The sequence below is a fragment of the Amblyomma mixtum genome, chromosome 3, assembly GCF_055824585.1.
Source record: "Amblyomma mixtum isolate Tamu chromosome 3, ASM5582458v1, whole genome shotgun sequence".
Taxonomy (NCBI): domain Eukaryota; kingdom Metazoa; phylum Arthropoda; class Arachnida; order Ixodida; family Ixodidae; genus Amblyomma; species Amblyomma mixtum.
This window is the reverse complement of record NC_143014.1, coordinates 225,256,078-225,282,559: the sequence shown is the minus strand read 5'-3', so window position 1 is coordinate 225,282,559 and position 26,482 is coordinate 225,256,078. Positions and strand designations below refer to the sequence as shown.

At 48.0% G+C, this 26,482-nt stretch overlaps 1 protein-coding gene and 1 long non-coding RNA gene across 2 annotated transcripts in view; one reads left to right on the top strand and one right to left on the bottom strand.

Annotated features, from left to right (window-relative positions):
- The window catches only part of LOC149353843 (uncharacterized), a 615,886-nt gene that overhangs the window by 143,359 nt on the left and 446,045 nt on the right, over positions 1–26,482 (top strand). The gene's annotated exons all lie outside the window — the stretch shown is intronic.
- LOC149353867 (uncharacterized) lies at positions 724–8,246 on the bottom strand. The gene is made up of 2 exons (XR_016291096.1): positions 2,851–8,246; positions 724–2,042 (listed from the first exon to the last, which is right to left on the bottom strand). It is a non-coding gene; the product is annotated as an uncharacterized LOC149353867 (long non-coding RNA).

Below are 26,482 nucleotides of genomic sequence, written 5' to 3'. Positions count from 1 at the left end.
AAAACCTGATATTTTGGGCCATTGATACTTAAGTGCCATGGTGTGAGGGCTGTTGCTGTTTCACATGTTGACAGAAGGGCAGCAATGCTTTTCAGCACAATTCATCATATGTGTTAAAGGGCGCCTTGAGGACAGTGTGAATACTAAAAAGATATTACAAGCTTTCTCAAAAAGAAAAACCATGAGTCACTTTCATACAGAAAAGTGGTGTAGACCTACGCAGGGACATGACAGGAAATTTGCAAGGATAGGGTGGCTGTGACTGGTGCAGCACAAGGCTATTGGAGACCAGGGGGAAATGCCTTTGTTCTGCGATGGATGTAACCGGGCTGGAAATGACAATAATGATGCCATGTGTTGGGGTACACTTATAGCACTAGTTTCATTTGAGGAATCTGCTTCTGGGTTTACTTGACTTGCTGTGCCAAACAAAACTAGATTTACATTTTAAGCTGGTAATAGTATGCTTGATTCTATCGGTATGAGGCCATAATCTTTTCACTTCTGCCTCATAGCATGCTTTCGTTAGATGATGGTCCGTGTGAATATTCAGAAATATCAAACTGACCAGTACGCCATATGCTACATTGTGTGCATTCTGTTCTGGCATGGTGCCAACTTAAAGGAGAGGTGAAAATATCAGCAGCACTTCATTATGTGTTCATGAAAGAAACAAGCATGTGAAGACTATGCGTTGTACATGGGCGACAAATAACAGCCATGTTGAGCTAGTGCTTTCTTGAAGTGCATGTCTTTATTTCAAGTGAAGAGCTGATACAATAGAAGCCAATCATGCACTTAATGATCAGAGGCATTTAAAGCGATACGACAAAATGATGAGACAGTGCCACTCCTGCATTATACATGCTTGTATAATAGCAATATAATTTAATGAGGGAAGCTGAGTTTGTACTTTGTAAAGTTCATGAGAAAAGTTCAAAAGACAAATGCACTTTTATGAAGTGGTGTAGAGCTTGTCTCTGACATGCCGCCTGGCTACTGTTGAACTTCCATCTGCGTTCCTTAAGGACTTGGTGAATATGTGTTTGCCAGAAATAGCAGAAAAACATCCTCTTTGATATGTACAGCAGCACTCAAAAGTCTTCAAGCCACATGGTTTGCTTTCGAGCCGTAAAGTGGTGCAGATACAGAGGCTCTTAACACCAAAAGGCCTTGAAAGGTGAGGACGACGGTCATCCATAGCTTGCAGAGATTAATAGCATGAAAGGTTTCCACTACACGGCAGAATATCAAACCATGTGGCCTGAATTAAGACTTTTAACCTTGGAAGAGATGTGGAATATATCACTTCAAAGGATACAGTACTATATTAGACAGCGTAAAATTGCTACCCAGCTGTCATTTCCAATGACAGGCAGCACGAAAAAGTCATAGAGATATCATTATACGATGGCACTTGCAAATAGTTCTGAAAAGCATATGCATCATTGTAACTCCTTAGGTGGACCTGTTTACACTGAAGAGATGTGCTGCATACATACAGTTCATCAAATCCATAGCAAACGTGACACAAGAAGAGAGCATACTATCTCATAGCTAGTATTGTCGATAGCTCAGAGTGACGCTCAGGTTGTGTTCATATGGAATTCATTGAAATTATGTGCTTAGCCCTCAAGCCACTGTGCTGGATGGCATTTCCTCCTTGACCTTCTTTGATCTAGAAAAAGTGGCATTGAGTTGTCGGTAGCAGCCGAGAGCACTGAGGAGAAGCCCCTAATTTTTTTGAAAAGAAGGCACTGGGTCGAGACTCAACAGTGCTGGCTGTCACAAAACTGTGCTTCTTACTTGCAAAGAGGAGAACATGTGCTGTCCCAGTTCGATATCACTCACTCACTCCATAGTGGTCACGGTGGTGTCACTGATGTTAAAGGGTCCGGATGCTTTAGAGATGTAATGACCTTGGCAAAGGCGAATTAGACAAAGACATGGAAGGCCAGCTGGGCCTCTGGAATCCCAGAGGAAAAATGTACTGAAGTGTCTGGCACGTGGGATGCCCTGAACATCGTGGCAGCAGCGGGTACCTGCGATACACATTTGTCAAGACCATTAAATTTGCTTTCCAAATTGCGTTCAGATCAATTTCTTCAGAACTACTGGGAGATCCCCTGGTTGCCGTGGCTAGCTTGAAGGCGTTTCCCATTTTCCCATTGCATCGAAATGGAGGAAGTTCCTTCCCGTCTTTCAACCTTCCTCTCTCAGGAAAAGACTGGGTCTCCATTGAAGCTGACTGTTGTTGGCAGGCTTTGGCTGATATTAACTGGAATGTTGGAAGCCTTTACTGCTCTCCACTGCACTATGTATTCTCTAGTGAATGCTTAACTCTGATTTATGCTTTTTCATGTTTAATGCCTCATGTGGGTCCCTTTCAAAGAAAAATGGGAAGGATGGAAACCCTATTTTAGCTAATTTGGTTCTGCCATTCTACTTGTAGCGTGCAGGGTGCCCCCATAAATACTCAGGTATTCAACAATGGCTGATTAGAGTGGATGCTGTTCCAGTGCAGCTAGCTAAATAAAGGTTTTGAAGATGCAATTAAATCACAAAATTTAGCCATTTGCTTGCTTACAGTAGAGTGAAGAGTGACAAAATTTGTTGCCATATGCCGCTGCGAAGACATGGAGCATTCGAGATATATAAACTGTGGACCTTGGTGCATTATAAATTTAATTAAGGTAGTGTTCGCGTACAAGAACTTGGAGGGAAAATTCAGTCATTGCTTTGTTTGTAATCTAATAGGTTGACCTGACTTGAGGGCATTTTGAAAAATAATTCACATGAGATATAGCATGCTTGTACATATATGGAGTTCGTGTGAATGGTGCTACGTACTGCTAATTCCTCTCAGGGACTTTCTGGTGTTGCAGAGGCACAGCAGATGGTTTCATGTCTTGTCAGCCTCTTGGCACATGGACCAATTTCCAGTTTGTTATTGAACTTGTCCGCCCATCGCTTGCCACCAGAACTGCAGTCTCAGAGCATAGCTTTAGTGTGTACATTCTCAGGGTAGCCTTGTGAGTTGGAGACAATTGAAGTTGTCTAGCCAGTGATGAGGAGACTACGATTTGTCTTGAGTAACGTATTAAGTCACCTGTAGGAAAGAGTTCCTGCCAAACATGAAAGGAAGGTTGTATTTTAAAGGAAATTTGACTAGTTATTGGCCAAAATCAGATATGCTCTTTGACTTGCTGGATACTGTGGCCCTTATCAACAGCCTTTTGGAACTTTGCTTCTGCTCTGCATACATACTCAACAAGGTTACTCAATTACTTTGAATGTCGGCTTTTGTTGCTAATAGTGGAAGGTGAAAAATCCATCAGTGACCTGCTTGTTGGATCTCATGTGATACTCTATGATACAGTCATAGTACGGAAGTCCATTGCATCACAGAGCAACTCTAATGAGTCAGTTGCTTGAGTAGGAATGTACAGCACTAGCTTGATGGTAGTAATGAAAGAGTAAGTAGAGAAAACCTTAGGACCAATCAAAGGAGGTGAGCAGCTGGTGATGATCAGGTCACTGTAGATTTGTTGAAGGACGGAGGTGAGATTGTGCTATAAAAACTTGCCACCTTGAAAACGCAATGCCTTGTGACCTCGAGCGTACCAGAAGCTTGGAAGAATGCTAACACTGTCTTAATTCACAAGAAAGAAGATGTCAAGGACTTAAAAAATTACAGACCGATCAGCTTACTGTCCATTGACTACAAGGCATTTAGTAAGGCAATTGCAAATAGAATCAGGACAACCTTAGACTTCAATCAACCAAATGATCAGGCAGGCTTTCGTAAGGAAGCCATGTAGATCAGAAAGGTGGGTCTAAAAATTAACATGCTGAAAACCAATGCATTGTTCAACCATCTTGCAAGGACAGAGCAGTTCACAATTCGTAAATGTTACACCTAATGTTACACCTATAATTTTTCTTTCCATAGCTTGCTATGTTGACCTTAACTTACACTGAACCCTTTTCGTTAGCCTCCACGTTTCTGCCTCATAGGTGAGGTGCTGGAAGTTGTAAGGAAATACATCTACTCAGGGGAGGTAATGACCGCTGATCCGGATCATGGGAGGGAAATAACTAGAGGAATAAGAACTGGGTAGAGTGTACATGGCAGGTTCTCTTAGATCATGATTGGCAGGTTACCAATATCACTCAAGAGAAAAGTATTGAACAGCTGTACCTTACCGGTACTCACCTATGAGGCAGAAACGTGGAGGCTAACGAAAAGGGTTCAGTGTAAGTTAAGGTCAACATAGCAAGCTATGGAAAGAAAAATTATAGGTGTAACATTAGGTGCAACATTGAATGTAACAGCCCAACTCGTGGATCACCATGTAGCGATGCGAGCGTGGCAGTTCAGTAAACAAATAAACAAAATGATATGCAGACCGCATAACTTCAGTCAGCTTGCGAACCTCACCTTGTTCTCGTAAGGTTGGTAAGCATAAAAGCCTTGAGATAGGCTCTGTGCAAATGCCCTGAAATGTCTAACATTGCGCTTTAATGCAAAATTTGGAATGTGGGGAGCACGTTTCAAAAGAACCGATAGTGTATGCTTGCTTAGCAGAGTAAAGAGGAACCGAACGTATGCGGAAAGTTTCAATTGGGTGGATGTTGGTCTTCCTTCAGCGACACTGAAGGGAATGTCATAAAACTAAATCACACCTAGCGGCCTGCATATCATGCTTGTCACTATTTTTTGTAGCGAAAAAAATCTGAAAAATAGTCTACATGGAATTTTTATTTTCTGTGTTCATGGTATGAAGCATATAACAGGTACGCTAGTGCAAAAATAATCCATATGCCACAGCAGTGCCTCAATCTTCAAACAAAACCTATGGGTTGGCTATGAGTTGTCCACTACTGTCTGCTCAGACAACAGAAGCCTCATTCTGCCAATATTCCTTCTCTCTAACATTTTAACAACAACAAATTGCAGAAATAACTACTGGGCTCGGACGTATGACGACATGGAGATGTCAATATCTAGACCTTTGCTGAAACTGGAAGAGTGCTAATGGGTATCTTGAACAATTAGTTTTGAAAGCCTTTGTAGTACTAAAAAGTGCAAAGAAATGAAAAAAAGGCAGGACTTGACGAACAGAAGAGAGAGGCTTCATAAATATTCTGCCATGCATTATGAAAAGTGCGTAGCATGAAAACACAGAGCGAAAAGAGAGAAACCACACTGCATGAGTGCTACAAACTAAGCATTTCTTGTATGCCCCTCCAAGGCCCTGATTTGCCCGCATGCGCAGCCTCCTGTATGCTCCGAGAAACGAAGGAGAGTACCACCATGAGAGAAGAGATAATATGATTATCAGGAAACATGACAGTTGTTAATATCGAGTATGGAACATTAGAGAGCTAAGCCATAACCTGGGAAGGAGGTAAGTGCAATGCGTTCAGATGTGAAAATTTAGCACCACAACAGCTAAGACTTCCTCAAAGTTCCTGTTGGTCCCAGGCATATTCGAATGATTAAAACAAAATGCTTCTTCATTTTGTGTGCGGATGCCGTACTTATGTTTAAACTATCATGCGCAACATTTGTCGCAAAGCTAAGATTGTGGCCAGCAAAATTGCTATGTCGATAATACTTTCAATGCCTCAGAAACTCAGAGGTTTGCTGTGAGAGCAAATAAGCTTAAAAACAGTGTGTGTGCTGCTTTGTCTGGATTTTTTTGCATGCTTACCACATCACACGATATATTAGAGAAGATCAACAAGTTGCACTCTGGAAATTGACCAGCCATTTGTTAACCACATGAGAAAATAAAAAGCGTACGCATCAGTGAAAGTGCCCGTCCGTGCCTGTCCAATACACGGGCCAGAGCCCAGCTCAGGACCGTCAGTTTCCGGGCCCGAGCCTGGCCCGGGCCCTGCAAAAAATTGCTATACCCAGACCCATAGGCCAAGCCCGGGCTTTTGGGTCAGCTCAAGCCCGTGCAGTGCTTATACACAACCTCTTGCTTTTCAGAAGGCATTACATTATAATTTTTTTTTTACACACGACGGAGACTTTTTTTGAATAGCGCCAGAAGGACATGTACGCAAAGGGACACATCATCCGTAGCTGGCTTGGGGAGGAGGAAAGCACGACTTGCCCAGCACGGCAAATACGACAAAAGGGGATAGGCTTTACTTTAGCAGAAATGCAACCTTAATGTCTGTTACACTCACTGCGAAGGTCACTTAGTTCGGCCTGCCTGTGTGGAGTCATTGATAGAAATGAAAAGAACAATTAAACTAGTCTCGTCACTGTATTCTTCCTTCAGTAATAACTCCTGTACACCTTAGTGTCCATGAAATAAATCCAAGATCTTATGGAGTTGAAGCTGAAACAGGTCCGCCAGGCAAACCTGAGTGGCCCTCTCACGAGTGATCATTGGCTGTGATCTTGAAAATACTGAGGTACTTGCCTCAGAAAGCATCTATACCAAGAGGGCGCTGACATGAGCGGTGAAGCTGGTGGACTACTGTTACAGACAGACTTACAAAAACGATTGCTGTTACTACACTTATAGATTGTTTCCCGAGGCCATTGGCATCTCTAACAATGCCATCCAGGTAACTGCAAGGACAGCAGTGGATCTTTGACCTGTGATTGAGGGAACCATGGAGGAAATTGTGCAGCTTTCTGTGGAAGCAGTGCTCAAAGAGGCATAACTGTTAGCAGAGAAACTTATTCACAGATGAGAACAAGAGTAACCTGACGTGTCAGTAAGCAAGTGCACGACCCAATTCTTGGCAACCTTTGGTTGCCACTTGTTTACCCCGCCAGAACCTGGCAATCTTTGTGTGTGCATTTTCGAAAAAGCCAGAGACAGTAAACCGGACGGAAGTCTTCCCAGTAGTCGGCTTGCTGTATGATGAACACAGGAGGAATATAAAGAGTGGAACATTTTGCAGTGACTGAAGGAGTATTTCACATTCACAGCATATCTATCTTCACTTCTCGTTGTTCCCCACTTCACACTTTATGTAGCCCTCATTCTTTAATTTTTCCTATTAATCATTATGTAAAGTGAAGTAATTTTTCGAAGTTTGTTATGGGTGTTGGAGTCATAACCTTTGCTAGTCCTGTGTGACACATCACCACAAAAAAAGAATTAAAACTAACTACCACTTTTCCTCTCCCCTTAACAGCCTCCCCTTAAACTTAGTCACCCCCCTTATTGCAATTTCTGGGGAAACCCCTGGTCAACGGTGCCATTATGGCGAGCAAGGGAGAACATCCACTATGGAAGTCAAAGCTGTTGGTGGTAAGTGAGTGGAAAAAAATTTTCTTCTGCCCTGAGTCTCCAACTTGGTAGTCACTGTGACATAGCTGAAAGGCATCTATAAGCGCACTGTGCATAAGGTACGCATGCCTGTACGAATGCATCCACCACTTGCACATGAAAGTGTTACTAATGGCGTTATAAACAAAGTAAATTTACACTGCAACACAAGAATTTGCTTTGGTAAGGCACCAAAACAGTGCCATATCTGCAATAATGTTTTCGTGCACCAAATACTGTATTTTGGACTCAGCACACCCGACTAGCTCATATTTCACAAGGCAGTATGACACATTTGGCTCGATCGGCGAAAATGGGGATGAAGAGAATGCCCGGCAAATCACTACGCAACGGTCCATTCAGTCTGTCGTGCACAACATGTCGCAGGCTTCGTCCAGAGGCAGGCTTTGCAACAACTCTTGCATGTCGTCTGCCTTGTGGGAGACCAGAGCAATGAATTCGAACGGGCCCCGGCACTTCACGTCGGCACGCTCGGGACGCACCGAGAAGTCGCCGCACCACATGTCCAGTCTAAGTACGCCGCCGTAGTCTCCGAAGTTGAGCGCCAGGTCGGCTCTGATGAAACTGTAGCTTCCCGCAGTCTCAAGCCTGCGGCGCTGCAAGTGCAGGCTGTGTTTCCGCTCCGTATTCTCGAACCTGCTGCTGGAGCAGTACGTACGCCTCAAGTCGCTTGGCAGGCTTCTCCAGGGCTTCTGCCAGCGACGAGTTTTCGATGTCTTCGCGCAGAGCCCAAGTCTTGGCCAGTGGGAGTCTCGTGACATGGACAGCGAGCTCCGTATTCTCGAACCTGCTGCTGGAGCAGTACGTACGCCTCGAGTCGCTTGGCAAGCTTCTCCAGGGCTGCTCCGTATTCTCGAACCTCTGCTGGAGCAGTACGTACGCCTCGAGTCGCTTGGCAAGCTTCTCCAGGGCTGCTCCGTATTCTCGAACCTCTGCTGGAGCAGTACGTACGCCTCGAGTCGCTTGGCAAGCTTCTCCAGGGCTTCTTGCAGCGATGAGGGCCGCACTCCGTATTCTCGAACCTGCTGCTGGAGCAGTACGTACGCCTCGAGTCGCTTGGCAAGCTTCTCCAGGGCTGCTCCGTATTCTCGAACCTGCTGCTGGAGCAGTACGTACGCCTCGAGTCGCTTGGCAAGCTTCTCCAGGGCTGCTCCGTATTCTCGAACCTGCTGCTGGAGCAGTACGTACGCCTCGAGTCGCTTGGCAAGCTTCTCCAGGGCTGCTCCGTATTCTCGAACCTGCTGCTGGAGCAGTATGTACGCCTCGAGTCGCTTGGCAAGCTTCTCCAGGGCTGCTCCGTATTCTCGAACCTGCTGCTGGAGCAGTACGTACGCCTCGAGTCGCTTGGCAAGCTTCTCCAGGGCTTCTTGCAGCGACGAGGGCCGCAAGTGCAGGCTGTGTTTCCGCTCCGTATTCTCGAACCTGCTGCTGGAGCAGTACGTACGCCTCGAGTCGCTTGGCAAGCTTCTCCAGGGCTTCTTGCAGCGACGAGGGCCGCAAGTGCAGGCTGTGTTTCCGCCTCCGTATTCTCGAACCTGCTGCTGGAACAGTACGTACGCCTCGAGTCGCTTGGCAAGCTTCTCCAGGGCTGCTCCGTATTCTCGATCCTGCTGCTGGAGCAGTACGTACGCCTCGAGTCGCTTGTCAAGCTTCTCCAGGGCTGCTCCGTATTCTCGAACCTGCCGCTGGAGTAGTACATACGCCTCGAGTAGCTTGGCAAGCTTCTCCAGGGCTGCTCCGTATTCTCGAACCTGCCGCTGGAGTAGTACGTACGCCTCGAGTAGCTTGGCAAGCTTCTCCAGGGCTGCTCTGTATTGTCGAACCTGCTGCTGGAGCAGTACGTACGCCTCGAGTCGCTTGTCAAGCTTCTCCAGGGCTGCTCCGTATTCTCGAACCTGCCGCTGGAGTAGTACGTACGCCTCGAGTAGCTTGGCAAGCTTCTCCAGGGCTGCTCCGTGTTCTCGAACCTGATGCTGGAGCAGTACGTACGCCTCGAGTCGCTTGGCAAGCTTCTCCAGGGCTTCTTCCAGCGACGAGTTTTCGATGTCTTCGCGCAGAGCCCAAGTCATGGCCAGTGGGAGTCTCGTGACATGGACAGCGAGCCCCTTGTCGATCATGCATTCGAACTTGTGGCCGCCCATCTCGCACGTTCACTGCAGAGAACCGTTTTCAAAGGCTCGCAGCTTCAAGCCGCCTGCTGACCTTTCTGCGTCGGCACCTTCGGGCGATGCAACGTGACGACCCATCGCGTTTCCAGGCAACGCTGGAACGCGAAAGTGTTGGGCGAGAAACTTTCTTGAATTAAACTCTTAGATACACGCCGCTCTCATGGCTTTGTCATGGATGGCAGTGAACAGGGTTGCCAGGTCCCAAACTCAAAAAAGCGCCACAAAAATCGCAAAAGAAGCCAAAAAGTAGCCAACGTGCCGCCGGAATGTCAAAAGTAGCCAAAAAAGCGCCAAAGTTACCAAAGTTGCCAAGGGCGTCCGCAGAATTTTTTGCAGGGGGGGGCCCCATTGGTTGTTGGCGCCGGAGGGGGGGGGGGCATGTTCGTAGCAAAAAGGCACTATTTGCGGTATGAATTTATTTATTTATATATAAATAAAAAATAAGTGAAATACACACATGAAATAAAAATTACAAACAGCAAATTAAAGTGTGGCTAGGAGAGATACATTGCAGTTTATCAACGAAGAAACAATTAAAATTAATAAAAAATCCAAAAATATACTGTCACTTCGTGGAGAAGAGTGCTCAGTATTGCTGCATACGGGTTCTCGACTCACCCGGATTGATGACCAGCACACAGCACAATATGGTCACAAACACGCAACTACAGTCACTCAGTCAGTCTTCCTTGAACAGCAACTGTAGACTCCACGGATTTTTCTGGGCGAATTGCGTGATTACACGGGTGATAAATTCATTTCTGTGCTTCATTACACGCTCTCGGTGCACACGCGTCACACACATTGATTGGAAAAACGGTTGAACGCGCACGTTGAAAACAAAAGATGTCTATACATACAACGAAAACTTATTTACAAGATAAATACACGCTCGCAGCTTCATACACCTCGCTCCATCTTGCTCGCGCATCCGCACAGTCGAGCAACCGCACGCACACTGCTCGCCGCTCGTAGTTTTCTCGTCCACTGTCTTGGTTGTTCTCAGCTTCGTTGACAAACGGCCACTAAAAACACCGAAGCACAAATACAGAGGCGCGCACACGTGCAAGGGCTTACTTCCGTGCGACTTCCAAGGGGAAGGGACACTCGCCACTCCGGTAGGAAAATTTATTTTGTGTGTTTTTATGGGGTTCAGAGCCCCAAAACGACTCAGGTTATGAGGAACGGAGTAGTACAGAGCTCCGGATAATGTCGACCACCTGGGTCTCTTTACCGGGCACTGACCTCGCACAGTACACGGGCGCTGTTGTCATTTGAGGCCCAGCCAGAGGTGACAGGCGAGCCAGGCAGGCGCCATCGGGCTGCGTTGACCAAAGGCGCTGGTTTTCGGAGAAGACGCAAGGGACGCTGGTGTGGGGGCGCCTCTGGAGACTGCGTCGCCGTGAACAAAAGATGCTAATCTCCTTTGCCGAAGATTCTGATAGCGGCGCTTCTACCGCACTGCGCTCTCCCGTGGATCGGAGGCACAGCGAGTGGCGGCGGCGCCAACTGATCGCCCGCTTGCCCATGAGCAGCCCGACAAAGCGGGGGTGGACACGGCTGATTTGTCTTTCCCTCCTGAAGAATTCATCGGTGGCCGGCATAACGAAGGCGAAAACAAGATGCACTGTGCACTGTCTGCCTCCGTGTCGCTATCTGTCTAGAGATCAAAGAAACAGGCACCCATTTCAAGACGGCTTGAAACACATGCTCGCCGGTGCCGCTGTATGTCTGCAACAGGTCGGCCTTCAACAGAGCTAACGATGGCGTGGTTTGAAAACGGCATAAAGACGCGTGCCCGGACGCGGCATTTCGCAGATGTGACCCAAAGCGTGGAAGCGGAGCTGCTTTTACCCTTTTGGCTGAGCCCACCACGGCCCCTGGCGTGCGGCCATCACTCACGGTTCGAGGGAGTGATTTTCCAGGGGGGTGCAGCCGCCCCCCCTTGCCCCCCTCTCCGGACGCCCATGAAAGTTGCAGAAAAGCAGTGCAACAAATTTGTAATTCTTGCCGAATGCAGGTTAACACTGGATGCGAATAACTGAAGTATAAAAGCATCAAATCAAATGGAAGAAAATATATGAACAGCATGGGACAGGACCACGGAAACGCGCGAGGAATTTCTAAAGGGAGTGAAAGTGTGGGAAAGTAACCAGAAGAGTTTTTCTTCTCTGCAGAGGAGAAATAATTTGGGTTCCTAAGGCAATTCCATAACAATTTGCATTCCCATATAAATATGGCATGCATGGCTTTTTTTATGAAATTTTTTCACTGTTCTGTAAACAAGGGCATGATTTCATATGCGCCTATTTCTTGTTCCGTTTTTCTCCTGCGATTTTTTTTCAGCTTTCTATTGCAAAACAGACTGATCGCCACGTGCAGTCCATATGTATTGAAGGCATAGAAATTCTAGCACGCGGCCTTGGCCAAAGTTTTTCAGGTGAAATGAGTTGCTTTTCAGCCACTTATGGCTCCCCAGCTCTATATCGCTAGGCGATACGAAGATCCTTCGTCATCACGTTTCAGAACTTTTTGGTCTTCCCCGCTCGCCACTAATCGGCTAAAAAAACCATGTGCCTTGAAAATTTTCAATCAGGACTGTAATTCTCAGCATCATACAAGTGGCTGTCGGGCTGGCATGTGCGGCTGATCAACTCGCTTTGAACCAGTTGTCAACTGAGGACACAGGTGCATCAGATAAGTACATTTTCAACAACAGGGCAGGCACCGTAGAATAATAGTGTTACGTGTGGCATTCTAACCCACTCCAGCAAAGATGCACTGGGACCATTGGCGAAAAAATAGGTCTATTATTCAGTCCTCACTTCGAATTCAAATGTAGCCAAAAAGTAGCCAAGTAGCCAAATTGAAATTTTTGTCGCCAAGGGGTCCCAGAAGTAGCCAATTTGGCGCAAAGTAGCCAAACCTGGCAACCCTGGACTGAAGAAACCACCCGTCAGTGTTGGCCGACCTGCTCGCCGTCCTCTGCTCAATCCAGACAAATTGCTCCCAGCTTCTTCCTTCTCCAGACATTGATTTCACGCGAAAATTCAATGGCGAGGGGAGGGGGGTGTGGAAAGGAAACTTCGCCGCCCCACGTGACCTTCGCGCTGGATTTGAACGCCGCTGGGGGTATCGCGAGAGCGGGCGCAAGGCTTTTAGCACTACGTTTTAGGTCCAACTGCAATTTTGTAACACTTTGTACTAATTATTTCTCGTGACAAAAATCTGCATCCTGAAGTCTGTGACTTATTGAACTTGAACATCAGTTGTCTATTTGTGTTACGTTTACTCCTGTAGGAACACCCGCTTTACTTGGTGTATTGGTTTTTGAGGAAAGGAAATGGCGCATATGTGTCTCACATATATCGGTGAACCCTAATAATACATACATAATACATTAAATTAAATAAATGCAAAGTACAAATTATATATACACACAAAATTATAACATTATATATATATATATATATATATATATATATATATATATATATATATATATATATATATATATATATATATATATATATATTTATGTGCACACAAAATTAGAGTGTGCACGATCCAACTGTCACCCATAGCAATCGTATCTCAACATCGAATTGGAATCGGTCCAAAATCGTCCACAATATGTGCGTGTGTGCGTTGCGAGAGCATGAAGTGCTTGACTATTTAAAAGAGTATATAGCGAAGAATACGCTTCATTAATGGAAACATTTTTATTTGACTCGACGTATCGATCGAAGGACCGATCTTTTTCAACCGGGATTTTTCCTCTCTGGTGTTTCCCCTTTTTTAGAGGTTGGAAACAGAACAGGTGACGGAGGAACGGATAGAAAGCGCCGGCATAAGTAGATAGAAGTAAAAAATTACAGGAGGATCGACAAGTTCCTGCATCTTCCACGAAGGTAGCTGCACGGCCCCGCACCCTGTCTACCATCTCAGCTAAGCTCGACACGCCTGTCAACAAGCAAACATGCGGTGCTTAACAAAGCAGGGGTCGCATCTGGATATTGTATTTCCCCACTCCTTACATGTTCTGAGCACTCTCCATCTTTTCGTTCGGGTCCCACTCCCCCCCCCCCCCTTTCCTATCTATGTTTGTTTCTTTATTTTTTACTTGTTTTGTTTTACTTCTATCTACTTACGTCTGTACTCAATCCGTTTCTCGTTCACCTGTTCTGTGTCCAACCCCTATAAAAGGGAATCACAAGCTAAGAAAAATCCTTCTTGAAAAAGATCGGTCCTCCGATCGAAACGTCGAGTTAAATAAAAATGTTTCCCTATATAGATATATATATATATATACGTTATATACTTTATGTAGTTACGCGGCGTAGCGCTTTATTGAGGAGTTCGAGGAAGAAGACGGATTCGCACGCAGACTGATCTAGACTTTGAGCCGTTTGTGGCCAGCCTTGTTCCGTCGAGCTCTCACCTGTATTAAAACCATTTCATCTTCTACATTTGTTGGAGGTGCTGTATATTGATCCCAGTACCTCTCGGATTCGCAGTTTGTGCGGACCCCCGAGTGCGAATCCTCGTTCCATCGGCTGAAATCTCTCACTTCAGCACCACTCCTGCAGCACTTCGACCCTTCTGCTTGGATGAAGAACACACTGACGCCAGTGGCGTCGGTATTGGGGCGGGGCTTGTCCAGCTGCAGAATGGGGCTGAGTACGAACGTTACTGCCTATGCCAGCTGCACGTTAACAAAATGTGAGCGTAACTACACTGTCACCGAATTGGAGTGCCTCGCCGTTGTGTTCGCTGTGCACAAGTTCCGACCATACCTATGTGGACGCCACTTCACAATTATTGTCACAGACCATCATTCTCTATGCTGGCTCATCGGACTTCGCGATCCGTCTGGTCGTCTGGCGCGCTGGGCATTGCGCCTACAGGAATATAATTTGCTGTTTCCCACAGAAGTTTGCGCCGTCACAGTGATGCAGACTGCTTGTCACGCTACCCAAGCCGACATCGGTCAATAATGACGGTTTCGAAGGGTGTTTAGCCTCGTTCGAGCGGATATTCCCCAATATGGCGACCTTTAGGCGGGAGCAACGTTGCGACCTTTCACTGCAGCCCCTTATAAAGAGGCACAAGGACGAGTAGATTCAACGCCATTTATTATCAAAGATTGTATTTTGTTCAAGAAGAACTATTCCATCGATGGTGCTGCCCTGCTTTCGATCGTCCCGAAAAGTCTCCGCGCGCAACTTTTGCACGCTATGCACGATGACATCACATCTGGACATCTAGGCTTCTCTCGTACCCTACAACGAATTCGCCAGCGTTTTTATTGGCCGCAGGTTTATAAGACCACCAAGCAGTACGTTGCAAAATGTGAACAATGCCAGCGACTTAAGGCACGAACCACCACGCCGGCCGCTCCTTTGCAGCCCGTAAAACCACCCACTTCCCCTTTTGAAAAGATTGGAATTGACCTCCTTGGTCCTTTCCCAAAGTCTTTAGAGGGACGCTACTGGGTGACTGTATGCATAGACTATCTCACCAGATACGCGAAGACCGCTACTCTCGTTGCCGCCTTGGCTGACGATGTTTCGTCGTTTCTCTGCACTCTGTTATGCTTCGCCATGGCGCTCCCCGTGTTATAATAAGTGATCGGGGACGGCAATTTACTGCTGATGTCGTGGAAGAAATGCTATTGCGTTGTGGATTAGTCTACCGACACTCCACACCGTACCACCCGCAGTCCCACGGTCGGGCTCTCACCTGTGTTAAAACCAGGGTGTCGAACCGGAACCGAACCCGAAACCGGAACCGAACCCGAATTTTCGCCCGGAACCGGAACCGAACCGAACCCATATTTTTTTCGCCATATTGGAACTGAACCCGAACCGGAACGATTCAAAGGAACCGTTCCGAACCGGTTCGGGACTCGGTTCAGCCCCACTTTTTTTGCATCGCGCCATACTTTTTTTCCAACAAAACGAGATGACCTGGCGTGTAGATTTACCCACCCGTAGCTGTCTGCGCTGGAAAGTGCGAAAATGGCACGCAGTATATGCGACAACGAACTTATAGGAAGTCTGGTGCCTGGGAAGAAGCCTAATTGACGATTATGCAATGTACCATCGCCAATTTTAAAGGCTTGTACGTTAGGTTTATATGAAATACTGAGTTATTACTACTCCCCTTTTACATATTTGCATAAGCTTGTAATCAAATTGTTAGGACTGCTCGAACTCAGTAAAGGACTATAGACACCAAATTTTTGCTTGCGTGCTTTCTTCTTTCGGTTTGCTTTGGTTTGTGGGGTTTAACGTCCCAAAGCGACTAAGCCTATGAGAGTCGCCGCAGTGGAGGGCTCCGGAAATTTCGACCACCTGGGGTTCTTAACGTCCACTGACATCGCACAGTACACGGGCCTCTAGAATTTCTCCTCCAAAGAAATTAAACCGCCGCGGCCGGGATCGAACCCGCGTGTTTCGGGTCAGCAGCCGAGCACCATAACCACTGAGCCACCGCGGCGGCGCTTTCTTCTTTCAAACGATGCGATAGACATTGATGCACATAGAGCACCCTGTGGTATTCGTTTGCACATAATAAATAATTTATATTTGAATTTCTTCTTGACCCTGTTCTGGTTTCATCAATAGAACGGTGGGTGTAGTGGAATTCAGGTCATGTGAGGCGCAAAAAACGGCAATATAACTGCTTATACGTCGTTGGTTGTAATTCTAGATCTTGAATCAGGCTGATTTAAGTGCTATAGTGAGTCAAAACAACATATCAGCGTTTGTATTAGTTTTTCCGCGCCTCACGTGATCTAATGTTAAACCACACGACACAGCCATCATTCAGTTGATGAAACCGAAACAGCATGAGTGGTGGTGGTGGTGGTGGTGTGACACTTTTTATTAACAGCCTTTATGTTAGGCGTTCAATAGGTCCTGGGCCAAGGTGCCGAGGGCGCGTTGCAGGTTCAGGTCCCAGGAGGCAAGCCAGGTGGGCCACGGTGGGGGTGGCGGGAAAGGATAGGCGGGGGACTGGAAGGCTACGTGGCACTGAGAATAAATTCTTTTCCAAACTGTTTAGTGGCAGTAGGCGAATGCCACACGGGTACCCATGTATCCTAATATCTATGGCGTTATTTGAAAAAAGGAAATACGCAATAAAATTGAGTGTCAATAGTCTTTTAAGCATCGATTGAGAATACCTTCCCTTCTTTCGCGTCATTTACACACAAATATATGAAATATTAGCGTCGCGACCCATTGTGATGATGGTTTTTGAGGAATGGAAATGGCTTAGTAGTTGTCTCACTTCTCGATAGACACCTGAAGCGCGTCGTAAGGGAAGGGAGGAAGGTGGGAGTGAAAGAAGAAAGAGAGAAACAGGTGCCGAACGAAGTGGAGGTCTCCGGAATAATTTCTACCCCCTGGGGATCCTTAACGTGCACTGACATCGCGCAGCACACGGGTGCCTTTTGCGCTTCGCCTCCATCGAAACGCGGCTTCCGGGGCCGGGTTCGAACCCGGGTGCACTGAATAAGCAACCGAGCGCCCCAACTATTAAGCCACAGCAGTGGGTAGTGGAACATTTACTTTTGTAGGCGTTCGTTGTCTCAGATAGCAGGTTCTAAATAAAACCCCTTATGATGGGTGAGTGGTGCAATAAAGAAAAATTGCTCAATGGGTGTGGAGCTCGGCTGCAGATTCCATAGTTGAGGTTCTGATCCTGGCCTCGAGCTCCGCATTTGGCAGGCAGCGAAATGACAAAGTGCGCGTGCTCTGTCGAACTTTGAAAAACCCCACCTGGTCTTCGTTTATCTGGACCTCTCCACTACACGGTCTACCCTATAGCCACAATGTCTACTCGAGACGTTAAACCAGAGATATTACTACTATAATTACCAAAAGACGGATGTATAAATTAGTCATACTGGGAACAGCGCTAACACAGGACGCAGCGAGAACACAACAAAGGCCCAATATGATCGTAAAACAACAAGCCCAACTCCCAACGGTTCTGTGCATAAATTGATGCAGCTTCTTTTTTTTTAGAATCTGCATATTCTCTTTTGCACGCGACAGAAATAAGCAACGAAAGGCTGACCCTTGGCAACCGTGGAGATATAAGAAAAAAATTATTACCGATTACACGAAGCGGCAGTGCGGAAATGCATGCGCTCGTTTGCGTAGTATCGATTACGGCCAGAAAGATGCTGCCGCGATGAAATATAACTGCGATGAAATGATTTCGTTATGCCGATTCGCTGAAATTTTGTGCTTACATAAAAAAAAAAATTGATGTCAGTCGCCAGCGAGCGGCTTCATCCGCTGTTCTCTGACTGCTCGATCTTGAATTCTCTGTCTGGCGGCTTATATCTACTTCTCGCTGTCATACTTCTGGTTCATGGTGTCTAGCACGACAGACTTATGATTGTTGGTGTGTTTTCGTAGAACGCTTGGGCGACGGCATACGGTGAGCCTTCACAGCATTCCGCCTTGACTATATCGGGTACAGGTGAGTGATGGGGGGTGGGGAGATGGATGAAAGTTGTTGAAGGTGCATTTTTACCAGTGAGTGCCGAAATATGCACCCACCAGAGTGTGGATGAAGGTTGGAGGCTACACGCACGCACCTTCCCCCCTCCCCCCCCCCCCCCCCCACGCACACACACATACACGCAGTGCGGTTATTTTTTGGGAGAGGAGGTACTGCTAGCGCAGTACCCTTTCTCCGCCCGCACATGAAAATTCCAGACAGTGCACACGTCAAGAAAGGGGAACGAGTCAGGAGGTTGAACTTGCGCAGCATATTCCTCCCGTGTTAACGTGCACTGTTGTCTGAACAGTGACCTCGTTGAATACGGCGGTTCTGCGTGTTCATCATCCTGCGGGTTTTCCAGACGCTAAACGGTCCCATGAACACGAAGAGTTCGCACGGAATTCCGGAGCTTTTCAACGCAGACATAAATGTTATAATAAAATGCATGACGTCAATGGTTTTTTAAGAGACTGCTTAAGTATGTCCCAAAAAAACACAGCATCTCGACAAAATTATCATTTTATTGCTAAATGGTTCCTAGTTGCTCGCACAGGCAGAAGATCACTGACCACGGCACAAACATCCCCTTGGCGCGAAGATAGGTCCTAACGCGTAAGGTCCATGTCTCAAGCGTGAAAAAGGTTCCTGTGGCCGATTGAAACTGCAGTCGAGCCCACTTATAAGGAACCTGACGGTCACGCGGGTTCCGTCCATTATATCCTATGTTCGTAGCAAGTGGATTCTTCGCATAACACGATACCCGCCGCGGCTGCCGAATTTCGATGGAGGCGAAATTCTAGAGGCCCGTGTACTGTGCGATGTCAGTGCACGTTAAAGAACCCCAGGTGGTCGAAATTTCCGGAGCCCTTCACTGCGGCGTCCCTCATAGCCTGAGTCGCTTTGGGATGTTAAACCCGAATAAACCAATAGATAAATCTTCGTAAAACAGCCAAAGATACTAAGGTAACTAAAAGTGGCGTTTATTTCTTAAAAAAATGCGTTATGCTTGGCTGCCTGTGCAAAGCAGAGCCTGCCGTGGCTCTTTCCAGGCTATCTAGAACAGTCATTTAATCCTCGTCGAGGCTCTTGCTGCCAGCTATCAAATTTAGGGATGGGGTTAACCAATCGTATATGAAGTGCACACGGGCAGGCCGGCCACATAAATAACATTCCTGACAGTAGGAGAGAGCTCGTACTTGGTGTTCAGCGTCTTCGTCAGAGCACGCGCTGCTGCGATTTTGTGGTCCTCAGGAACGTAGTTGCCTGCGGAAACATCTGGCCAGCTATGGATTAACGAAGCGTTGCCATAAATCTACATGCGTCTGGTCACGTGTGCTTTCGAGCTTCTTCTGTCGTTCCTGGGCTGATGCAGCGAATAAAGTAGCGCAGCGCTCGTGGCGCAGAGTGCATCAGTTGCACTGTCCGCTGTATGACGCTGCCTGTACGTGGTAGCAGCGCAAAAGGTGGAACCGACTGGGTAGGCTATGTATACCACGCGACCAGCATAGCCAGCAAGGATTTCAAAATTCTCAAACCTCTGCTGTTAGTTCATCCACGGCCGTGGTCAGTAGCTTCGCCTTCGACGATGCTCCGTCTCGGGCGCACCGCGCTTCTTTCATTTGGGATGCTTTGCACAGCCGGCAAACCCGTAGGCAATGATTGCCCTCGTAGGCCATCGACGCGTGCAAAGACGAAACGTTCTGAACACATCCAAGCATGCTTTTTTATTATACTCTTTTTATCTGAAGAAAAGAGGTTGACGTCATCATAATATTCCAATGTCCTAAATTCTAACTGTATTAGCGAGAAGCCACGATTAGCTGTTTTTGAAGATACTGGGTGATAGGAACTCGGGATATATAACGTGAGTCACAAAGGTGTTGTCGAAGACGTGATTCGAATAAAATACGTTTGGTAAGCTCTGGATGTTAGGGAGAGCCAGTGCTTCCATGAGGCTCTCGTTGGGTGGCGGATGGGCGGTGGAGGGATTTTCGCACATTTTCGTACCATGTAGTAAAGGAGAAGGGGGAGACTGGCAGATGCGGTCCAGGAGATAGGGGAGTGCCGTCTACTATGGAAGATAGCCTTCGAATTTCGTTGAAAAAGATGTAATGATTTGACTATGATGTGCATGCGCAGTATAGTTTTTAGGTTTTAATCTTTGTTCTTCTGGTTTGGGTGTTGTTCACTCTGTCCGGCGCCTTTATATACTTTCCCGAGAATAAAATAACCAGTTGCTAGTTAGCTCTCATGTCGACTCTCGTCTTCCTTTTGTCCTGTTTACTGCGCAGCTTAAGCATGAACCCTCACCAACTAACCCAGTTTTCCGTTCTCGTAAACAAATTTTTGCATTTTTTATTTTGTGTATCGATGTGCCAGAAAACAGTAATAGAGCATAGCTAGGTTGATTGAAACCCATCCACATTCTAATTTTTTTTTGTCCTGAACCCGTTTGAACCCGTTTGAACCGGTTCGACACGGTCCGAACCGGTTCGAACCGGAACGGAATGTCCCTCTGGAGCCGAACCCGGAACTGAACCCGAAAGGCGTGAACCCGAACCGAACCCGAAAAAATTCCGGTTCGACACCCTGGTTAAAACCATTTTCATCCCCTACAATATATATATATATATATATATATATATATATATATATATATATATATTGTAATGGAGTAAATATATATTATATTTCATCTCACACACACACACACACGCACACGCACACACACACCAAATTATTTCTTGGCAGCTGATTGATTGATTAATATTAGATAACGTCAACAGAAATTGAAAAAACATAAGATTTAATTCACGACGTTTCGGCTGGAGGACCAGCCTTTTTCGAGCCGCTCGTTCTTTCCTTCCACAAGCAAACGTCCTCGTCCTGTACTCTGGCTCGTTTGACGTCATACGGAAAGCTTTCGCTAAAGGCATTCCATTGGTGCGTCGTTCTGACTGACGGGCGAAGGGTGGGCGTAGCCGGGGCGTCGCGTCGTCTGCTCGTCAGCGCCCTCCGTTGTGGCACATGCCTACAAGCCCGCTTGAAGGGGAAAAACAATCTGAGGAGGGAGCTTCCGGCGACAGCCTTGAACCCTAGTCATAAAAAGTAAAAAAAATAGTAATACGGAAAGAGTCAGTCCCTCCCCTCCCCCTTGCCGCAATCACGGCACGAGATAGCCCTCTGCGAGCGCGCTTCTTCAGTTTTTTTCCTCCATGCAAGCCCCCCCCCCCCCCAAAAAAAAAAAAGGTTTCAGTTAGTTGTTCCAGTGCATGTATGCTTCAGCGTGTTTTGTGCGTATGCCGTGTCGTGTGTAGAAGACCCTTTCCCTCACGCACACTCGACCGCTCCGCACGCACCGCTCCGTTGAACGAAATGAGCTTAGGAGCAGAGAAAAGACACAAACGCACTGAGCACATAAACATACACGGAGAAAAGCAAACAGGCAGTTGCCGCGGGTCCGCACTTTTTGTGCGTTTCGAACAAAACCGATTCCCGCCCCTCCGGTCGTGTGAAAGGATGGGGAGGCCTAAAAAAAAAGTAATGAAAAGGTGGCTCGCTAACTGGCGTTGATAAACAGACCTATGAAACGATGGGCTCGCTAACAAGTTTAGATGGTCGAGCCGATCGCGCCTCTCGGTCGTTCAGTGTGCGGAGAAAATGTAACGACTCTGAGAACACCTTACAGGAAGCAGCCACCCTCACCCAAAATTACGCACGGACCATCGGACTGTCTTGCTCCCCAGAGAAGTCCGAACTCTTCCTCATCCGGCCTAAGAACCACCGCTGCCCCCGCTCCCCCATTGCCATTGAACTGAATGGTGACCCGGTACCTGAGGTTGGAACCCTCCGTCCCAACAAGCACAAGACCTCCCCATGTGCGCCTAGAAAGGATGGAATGTCCCAGTCCCAGTACGACGTTTCTCAAACGTTTCCAGACCATAGAGGCAAGACATAGAAACACAAGCAAAAAGGCAGTGCTCCCACTAAAGGTCTAGAAACGTTTTTTCTGCAGTTTTAAGCAGCAACAAAAGCGAGTTAATGGATTTTGATCCCAGAAAGGTAACTGGGCATAACGTTTTGGGACCAATGATTTTCAACAAGAAACAAAAATCGACTGCTCGCGTTCTTTTCTCTCTCCCTCGCGCCACAAGCTGCGGCGAGAGGAGGTTTTGCTCTTGCACGCGTCGTTTTGAGAGATGAAACGGCAGTTTCATTCGAACAGCCGAAGGAAGCAGTTAGCCCCGCGTCTCTCTCGGCGCATGCGTTTCTTGCACGTGGGCCGTCCGCTCCACGCTGCAGGCAGGTGGCGGCGGTCTCCATTTTCATCGCGCCGCCGTAAGCGGCGGTCACCAACTTTCCCGTCTTCTAGCGTTTCCCCTGCTGCCGTCCAACTGCAACATTGTGTGGTGGCCCCTCCAGGCATCTCCGGCTATCGGCGCCTGCGCCGCTGTCTAGCAGAAGTGCAGTAATGGCCTCCCGTCGCTCGCCCGGCGTCCTCGCTGGACGGAAGCCATTTTGCGCGCTGTTATTCGCGCTGCCTCAGCCGTTCGAGCACAAGCCCCAGCGCGCGGCAGTTCTTGCTCTTATCACTACGGCAACTGTGCTGTCGTGGACTTCGTAGCTACGGATTCACGGCAGTTTTCCCGCGCATCTCGGCGTGCCCATACCATTCCTTTTGGAACTGATGCATCGCAAGTCCTTTGCGCAGCTTCACGGCCCTACTGATGCCGCTGTTCGAGGCGGCGGAGTTCGTGGCAATAGGCGACTCCTCATACGCACCTGCATTCCTCAGCGCCTCCGACGACTGCAGCGCGTTGGTGGTGGAAGCGTGGCTCTCAACTACGGTCATAGGCGGAAAGGACCTTCGGAGACCCACCACTCTCTTTCTGCGAGTGCCCATGGATTAGCCTGCTCTACCTACTTCGCCACCGCCCAGCCATCCTGTCGCAGCGGTGTAGTTTGTGCAGTGTTCGCGTGGCTATACTGACTCTCCTGCACCGGATTAATCGTGCCTTGATCTCGACTCTCACGCCGGACTGTGCCGCATGCGCGGTCTGCCGCACCATGGATGCAGCGCGCCACTGCACCAGCCTCGAGACGTCCCCCCTCCCGCCTAGCTTCAAGCAGTCTTATCCCCACACTTAGTCACAAGAAAATAAAACTCCCAGGATCGTTACGAGGGTGTAACGCGTATGTTTGAGCGTTCGCTGTGCTATGAGAAGGCGCAGGACAGAAGGCTGCGTTTAATTCATGGTTTCAGCTGTTGCAGCCTCCTATTTCATCCCTGGGTTTCCGTAGGCAAAGTTGTCAAGGTATGTTGGTTTATTTTATTTATTTATTTAAACATACTGCAGGGCCTTTTCGCACTTTTTTTATTTTCGTCTGGTAGAACTATTTTTTTCTGTTTTGATAACATGTCGCTGAAGCTTATTCCGAGAGAGGGGGGTTTCAACTTGAAGAAAATCCATGACCTGAAACTGCGTGTCTGCAGCGTACGCTCATCTCGCCTTTTGTTTTGTCATCCAAGTTGCTCTTTACGTACGTTTGCTTTTGCGTGTGCATATCTGCTTTTGTAGCCCTTAGAATAGTTTGCAGATTTCTCAGAGCTAGAGAAAAAGTGGCCATCATAGCACTACGGCATGGCGCCGTAGTGCTATGTACAAATTGTGTATTAAAAGGCGCCTACGTTTGCGTCTGCTGTTTGTATTCATTCAAATTTGCGCCGTTGACCGGAAGTTTTGTTCAGCACGGACTTTCAATTCGTCTGTATTGTTTTTCTTTGACTTGCATTTTGATTGTGGTGGTGTATAGTGCTGTCGCCGGTATGGACAATAGGCTACAAGTCCGTGCTAAGAGTACGGCTAGTAAACTGAAATGACTTTTGTGTAGTGCTGCTATTTGTTCTTATATATGGGCAAGATGGGGTGACTTTTTGAATTCATATTTCCTTTGTGTGTAAAATGCTAGGACATTTCACAGTGCGAAACGGCCGAGCCAGCACGCATTCACACAAGTGGACAGGTGAATTACATCACCTGTAAAGTAAGTATGTACCTGAAATTTGGCAGATATGTGCGCTTGGATGCCTGCAGGCTGCATGAAAAAGGAGGAATAATTTTATTGAACCAGAGCCGAGAAATCGAGCATTAACCTTTTGGGGCTTTCCATGGGACGCACAACTTTTTGGACATCGCTAGTTGTGGGGACGTTTTTTGGATGTGTTCGGGAAAAATGAGCACCTCCTGGGGAGATTCCAAATGTCCCGATGGGTTATTTTTGGGAGATTTTGAGGAGGTTTTGTGTTTGTTGGGGTGTATTGGGCCTGCACATCCAGAACGATGGCAAAAACACCACCACCCTCAAGAAACTCAAGCAGGTTGTAGGCGCGATATCGCACCTCATCCGCAGGGTTTCGGGACGTCATACAGGCATGAAGGAGCGCGACCTATGTCGCCTCATTCATGCCTTTGTCCTGAGCCGTGTGCTGTACACTACCCCATATTTACACCTATCCAAACATGACATAAACGCTTTGGATGCTTTGATTCGCAAGGCATTCAAGGTAGCACTTCACCTTCCCCTCAACACACCCACAGACAGATTACTAGGCCTGGGCCTCCACAATACGATCGGGGAACTGGTGGAGGCCCACCGACAGGCCCAATACATCAGGCTCGCACAAACCTCCACAGGTCGGTATATCCTGGACACCCTCGGAATCAAAATACCGGCCAACGACCCAACCCTCCTCGCCATCCCACGATCCCTTCACCGAGAGCTCCTCATCAGGCCGCTCCCGAGGAATATGCACCCGTCCCACAATGAGCAGCGCCGCAGAGCCCGTGCGAAGGCACTTCATCGAGCGTACGGCCCCCAGCCGGACGCCGTGTGGGTGGACGCTGCCTGCACGGGTGATGAAGCGACAGCAGCTGTGGTGGACTCCTCTTTATCCGCCCTCCTCACACTACCTCTCCCTCTAGACACGTCCCCAGAGGCTGCAGAGGAAGCCGCCATTGCCCTTGCTATAACCCGCACGGAAGCCCGGTACATTTTAAGCGATTCTAAAACTGCGATTCTAAATTTTGCTCTAGGCCGAGTCCATGTCCCTGCTTTTGGCATACTGGACTCGCCCGATGCCCCCCCGCCCCGCCAAGTGGAGCTGATATGGGTGCCCGCGCACTCCGGGAATCCCGGAAACGAGGCCGCCAACCTTTTAGCCCGAGGTTCTTTAAACCGGGCTCAGGTGGCCTCTGATCGGGGATTCACGAAGGAGCGCATGCACTCATTCAGTGAGCTGACCCAGGCGCACAGAGCCTTACGCCAGCTGTACCCCCCGCCCCACCCCTCCCTAGATAACAAACACGCAACTCTGGCGCAGACTACAGACACACACACTTCCTTCACCCCTTACCCTAGCCCATTATCATCCCTCCTTCCCCACTCCGGCATGCACTCTATGCCCAGAACCCGTCGCCTCTTCCCTCCACATCATTTCCCTCTGCCCGGCGGACCCTCCCCCGCGGGACCTAGAGAACCTCAAGACCTGGGAGGACTGGGAGACCCTGCTGCGCTCGGAGGACCCGGCCGTGCAGACCATCGCCACCGGCCGTGCTGCCAGCGTTATGGACCTTCGGAACATAAACACTTGAGTGCAGTGGGGTCGTGCGGGGACCCTGGGGCGTGCCCCGAATTCCTCTGTAAATAAAGTTTTCTCTCTCTCTCTCTCTGTTTCGTCGTTGGATGCGCACGCAGCGACTGGAGTCGAACCACGACCGGCACAGATTGCCAGGAGATTATGAGTTCAGTCGTGTCTGGCTCCAATGCATCGGCCTTCTTGACACAACGGTAATGAATGTGGTAATATGCCACCATAGTGGTGGTTTGCGGAAGACACTTCGCTACTACTGGTGGCTACGGTGGGGGGGGTACGCTCGCATTCTGCCACCCTTTTGAACGGGGGCACTGCTTGGAGCGAAATCCGGACAACTACGTCCACGACCCAAGCAACTGGGGAGGGGAAGGACAAAGAAAAAAAAAACGCGACGAAACACTACGAGGAGACCCAAAGAGCAAAATAGATTGGGTTTTGGGAGACCCGCCCCTACCCACTCCCTTGAATAGACCGTGCAGCAAAAACCATGAAAAGAATTCTTTTCAAGGCGGGACCATGACGTAGACATGTGACGCCCTCCACCAGACACCACGCCTCCGGCTAACATCGGAGGAGGAAGGGCGATTTTCCCCTTGCGGAGCCTACTCAACGAGGCCCGAGAGAGAAAAATCTCGAGGAGGGAACGGAAGGAGAGGAGCTTCGCTATCAGGGAGATAGAAAATATTTGCGAATGGAGGGTAGTCACTTGCCCTTTAACGCACAGTACACGAGCCTCTAGCATCTCGCCTCCATCGAAATGCGACCGTCGCAGCCGGGATCGAACCCGCGTCTGTCGTGTCGGCATCCGAACA